Raw genomic sequence first — 6059 nt, 5'->3', positions numbered from 1 at the left:
CCCCCCCCCCCCCCCCCAAAAAAAAGAGAATGAACATTTTAAGCAAAAAACGCGTGGTATGAAAAAAGACAAGAAAACTAAAGCATCGCTTTTACAAATCCGTAAAAGATTATTTTAAAAACTTTTTTATTTTTCGTGAAAAACCTAAAATTTAATTTTTGATCGCAAAAAAGATCATGAAAATTCAAAAATGCTTTATTCGTGAAAAAAACTTTGAATACAAATAAGCAAATTCTTGGACAAGCAACACAAGCGACGGAGAAAAATAATTTGGCAAATATTGTTCGCCCAAAAAAGAGTAAAAAATTTGCTATAAATTATTTATTGATGAAACGCGTGGTTTCAGTTTAATTCCTTAAAACTAAAATTAAATTTTTGGACAAACGAAAAAAGATATGAAAAAAAATGAAGATAGAAGTTGATCATCTAAAAAAGAGCTACAAATTTGTGACTAATAATTTTTCGATAGGACGCGTGGTTTTTTTTAATAAATAAATATATATATTACAAAAAATAAATAAATTTTGTTTTAAAACGACACAAGGAACGGAAGAAAATAATAGACAAAAATTTCGATAGGACGGGTAGACTCTCTTTTATTTTGAAAAAATAAGTTTAAAAATAAAAAATACAAGTTTGGAAAAACGCCACAGGAGACCAACAAAAAAGGAGAATACAATACATTTGATATAAAAGTGCTAAATAAAATTTAAGGAAGTTTACGTTTTGAACAAAATTGAGTGGAAAGCACGAGACACGTGATGTTAATGTGTTCGTTGATGCCGAAGGAGCCTTAGGAAAAGAGAATCCACAATCAGTAAATTAGAGTTTTCGATGCTTTGACCTTTAATTTTAAAAGGACTGTGCACGAATGTGGGGAAACAAAAATACCAAGCGTGTAGCGCGAGGTAAATACATTAGAGAGCGCAAAACGCGCGCGATAAGACTGTGCCCACACGGCGGGCAGAGTTTTTGATGTTAGATATATCATAATTAGTATAGTCTGTTATTCCTGTTACAAAATATAATGTAAATATTTTACTTATTATTATACTTGCAGTATAATGATACATATATCGTACCGTAAGTGAGCGGATAATTAAATATGCCTATTTTATCGTTAATGGGGGGAGGGGTTCTTACACACGAACCTCTCCTTGACTACGCCACTGGGCTAGAAGTTCATAAGAATTTATTTTATATATCCTATTTTACATTTCAGTTCACACTCTCTTTTTCCATATTCATATTTTTATATTCTTATTCATGAAAATTTTAATTAAAAATAATAATAAATATTTTAGTTTTCCGATTTTTTTTTATTTTAAAAAATAAATATCTCTCTGATTTTACAATTTGAACACAGATACAAAAACACAGAAACAAAAAATAAAAATGTCAGCATCAAAACTTATTTACAAAAATAAACTCCTCGGTTAAAATAATTTTTGTTTTTAATTTCTTAAATAATGTTGCGCTTATTTAAATATAATGTACGAAACAGCGGAACGTGAGGGTTTTTAAAACCAAAATTTTTTTTTAGTCTAAACTGGGTAAACATTTTTCAATGCAAACTAATATTTATTCTAAATTAAGCGTTACATAAAAATATTTCTAGAATTGTAGTAATTTTTTTACTCCTAAATTACTCTACTTTTAGTTGCTTAATGTGAGCCTGCAAACTTGGTTTGTAATTGAGATAAGAATTCCATTTATTTTCTGATTGGTCGTTGCTGGAGGCGCGGTTTCTGCAGCTGACTTTCATCATTTTTTTGTTTTGTTTGGAATTTGGAGTCAATGTTCGACAACAAGACGCCACAAATGTGAAGAGAAGTGAATGTTCGAATCAACTGTCTCGGCCCACGCAACGAACCAGACCCAGACATTCTTCACAATTTTAAATATTGGAGGCTCGACCGACTCTTCTCTCCAGTCATAAATTATATGGGCAAAATGATGAGCTTGTATTGAAGCAATTAGGAAAATTAAATCATTTCACATTTTCTACTACAACAGAAATATATCGTATGTTTTTGCAGCATTTAATAAATCGTAATAATACCAATAATTATAAAAATTTCTATAATTATTTATTATTTATTTATCAATTTATTTAGATTCTGTATCATAATTAACTTGTGTTTATGTTTTATTATAAAAATTCACATCAACGAAAAATGGCTTTATTTAATCTTATCATGACGTAAAATAATTTTTTTGTCGTTTTTTTATTAATAATAAATTATCGCCATTCAGTAACAATAGATGTATTGTTACACTAATCTTTCGATATGTTTATCAATTCAAAAATATATCATTTCTCCTTACATTAAGACAAATATTGTAGTTATTATTATTTATTAGAATGTTGACAAACTATTCAAAGAGAGAATTTACTGAGAAACTGAAGTATTCAAAGAAAGAATGTCTGATTGTTTACAGATATCACGTGAAAATTGGTTAGCACAAGATTGAAGAAAAATGTCAAAAATTATCATTTGTTCTTCCACTTTTATCAAGCATTAGGCAACTAATGATGAAATAATTTCTTGATAAACTGGCACATGCATTTCAACATTATATAAATTCTATTTACATACCATCATTTCGCCAGCGGTGATACGACTGCAAGTCTATTTTTAACGATATCTCAATAGCATAAATGTAAAATGAAAAGATAACAAAACATGAATTATGAATGGGTTTGTTTTTATTGTTCACATCGGAAAAAATGCATATGGTAAAAAGTTAATACCATATTTTTTACCGTCATGTAAATTAATCAATAAATTAATAAATCAATAAATAAATTAATTTTTAATTAAATTGAAGTACACTTTTCACAAGACTTTTTTTCTGATATTTTTGATACCATGCTCTTGGAAATATTTTGAAACTGTTTTATACCAGAACACTGCAACCAGTTTTTTTCAAGGACTTCAGGTTCTTCACGCAAGAAACTTGTTATTCTATAAGGATATAACATTTCTCCTGCATACGAAATTAAAATAAAGAAATCCCTTCAAAGTGTACTGCATACTGCTGTATTTATAGTCTAAGAATGGCTTCCGGGCGTTTAGAAAGAAAGTTCGCGGAGGTCGCAAGTCGATGAACTTGATATTATTAGAATCAATTTAAAACGTATAAGGAATGATCATAAATAGGAAATATTTTTCAAAGTGTAAAAAATCAAATTAGCAGACTTAGACGATTTTTTAGAAATACGGTTCTCAAACAACCATTTTTAATGGACAAAAAGTGGATGTACTGCTCTTTTGTTGCAATTGAGTTGAAGTGTAAAGTTCGACGAATAATAAATTGCAAGTTAAAACAATAAACTTTAGAACTCAAGCTTCAGCTGACTAAGTCAATTAGAATTGTAGATTCTTAAAAATTAAAATTAGAATGTCAAAAGCAGTATCATGTCTCACGATTTCAACCAAATTTCGTTGAAGTATTTGACGTTTGTCAAATGTGATCAGGGTTTAGTTAATATTTTAAGGGAACTAGAGAAATGCAAACAATTGTATATTGAATAGTTGAATTTTGCTTTATGCTTTTTAGACAGATGTAGGCAGCAGTGCAAACAATAACCATGATCACATTTTACACAACTGTGGAATTCTTATCTAATAATAAATTAAGTAAAGAAAATAAGTTTTAAATGATGAAATAAGGAAATGAAACTCTAGATGCAAAATTCATTTCAGATTAGAAAATTAATAATTAAAACAGAAATTAAATAAGAAAACCCAAGAGAATGAATGACCATGCTAATTTAACCATTTTTTTTTCAAGCTCACATTTCACATTTCGACTTTTTGTTCAACCACCTATATTGTGTAATAGTGAAAAGTAAAAAAATTGGTACCATTAAAAGAGTAGAGATTTCCACATATGCTTGTTATTTCAATTGTTTCTGAATAATTCGTTTTTAAACTTTTCAGTTATAAAAATTCAAAATCTATTAAACTTCATAAACTTTATAAAACATGAAAGAAAGTAATGCAATTTGTGTGAACATTTTTCAATGATGCCAATCACAAAAAAACCGTGCACAATGATACGTTTCATGCATTAAATTATATGAAACTATCTGTTGAGTTCAATATCGCGTGTCACCTTTTGCTTGCATTTAAAATGTTATGGTGCTCATTTTATAAACACTTTACTTTCTCAATATGATTAAATAGCAAAAGTATTTGTTTCATCACAGAGGAAGATTCAATGATATTTTATTAAAACATTTTTAATAATTCTAGAAAAATATTCATTTGTCTCCAATTAAAGAGTCCTTTTCATCTTTATAAAACCTTTTAATTATGTTAATCGCAACATTTTTGCTGTAAAAACAATGTAAAAAGTATTACAAATGACTATAGTTTCCTTACTGTTAAGTCAAATGTATTGAAGTAATAGGTCAAGCGATTCGTCTCGAATCAAGGATTCCTTTTTAATCTTACATCAATTTTGAATGATGCAAATTGCAAATGAAAGAACTTCTAATGTCAAACTAATTGCTTGAATATTATAAATGACCACAATTTCCTTAATTCCTAGTATAAATTATTAATACTGTAGTTCAGTCGATTCGCTTCGAGTCGAGGAATCTTTTATATTATTAAATTATAAGGTGCTAAAAATAAATGTAATATATTTTAAGAAATCCTTGCATCAGTTCTGGGAAATTAATAGCGTAAATAAGCCCTTCACATTTGATCAATTTGTCTACAACCGTCTTTAAGTTAATGTGTTAACAAAAATGGACGACATCCAGACATCCAACAATCGATCCATCAATTCATACACATATGTGGACAAATGCTTGGAGCGTAGTATTGGACACTTATCAACTCAGAAACATTTAATTGATACATTTAAAAAGTATTTGATATCATAATGCGTACAAAACTTTCTATTTAGGAAACAAAAAGGAGAAAAGAAAAAAAATTATATGCATGTGAAGGGCTCCAAAGAAAACTGTCTGATGTCAAAATATCGATTTTGAGATTTTGACGGTATCAGTGTGCTGCAATCTTATATTATTACATGTAATTTGTTCCTTGAAAACTTAATTTTTAGGAACTAGATTTGTTTCTTTGCAGCAGGTCACATATATATTATATTAACTATAGAATTATTCTTTAATTTGATTATATGTAAAAGAAACAAACAAAATAATTACGTTTGTGAAATAGTGAAAATCGTCAAAATTCCGAAGTTTACGGTAATTTTATATCGATGCAAAGAAAAGGAAAAAAATCAGTATGGTTGTAGATATCCTTACATATAACTTATAAGACTGTGCTTTATTTTTATTACGTACAAAGACAAAATGAATATTACAAAAAGTTATTGCAGATATTCAATTATTTTTAAATGAACGTAAATGCATTCAGCAGGAAAAATATTCTTCAACTGGTAAAGGAATCATTTATCGTCTCATATGAAACCACCAGGAAAACCAAAAAATAATCAATTGGCCAACAACTGAATAATTGAGTAACACATGCGCCATTATAGATCAACTATTAAACAGTTGAAAAAGAACTCTACATACAATACTCAAGAGATAAAATTTCATAATCATAATCAGAATTTTCTAAGCAATCGTTTAGTCACTTAATATAACATATTTTGCAGGCAGATTGTCCGACTGGCTTCTCGAAAAAATATTTTTTAAAGAACCAAATATTTCGCTGCAGAAGCTAGAGTTCTATTTTTTGCAGTATCATATTTTGCGTGTTCTCTTTTTTAATAAGATAACTTTACTCTGTCATTTTCCATAAAAAACAAATGACTCTAGGATCCCACCAGTGATCTCATGTTAGTATTATTAGAAACTTTTTGTTTGGCCTTATTTTAGCACCTGAAATGAGCAATCAAATAATACTTTTTTTTACACTTTTTATTCCTCTTCAAAAGTTTGTTGAAAATGTAGGACGTAGGTCATAGGAAACCTATGAGGACAGCGCTTTTGGAACAACCTTGCCCCAGTTTGTTTTCATCCCCAGAAACTCATGCGGTTGCGCTGTGCCGGGTCTTATCTAATATCTACA

The 6059-nt window shown here is 28.8% G+C and overlaps 1 protein-coding gene across 3 annotated transcripts in view; it reads right to left on the bottom strand.

Moving 5' to 3' along the window:
• The window catches only part of LOC117182026 (6-phosphofructo-2-kinase/fructose-2,6-bisphosphatase-like), a 110823-nt gene that overhangs the window by 103571 nt on the left and 1193 nt on the right, over positions 1 to 6059 (bottom strand). The gene's annotated exons all lie outside the window — the stretch shown is intronic.

The sequence above is a fragment of the Belonocnema kinseyi genome, chromosome 10 (assembly GCF_010883055.1).
Source record: "Belonocnema kinseyi isolate 2016_QV_RU_SX_M_011 chromosome 10, B_treatae_v1, whole genome shotgun sequence".
NCBI lineage: Eukaryota > Metazoa > Arthropoda > Insecta > Hymenoptera > Cynipidae > Belonocnema > Belonocnema kinseyi.
This window is presented reverse-complemented; position numbering and strand designations above follow the sequence as displayed.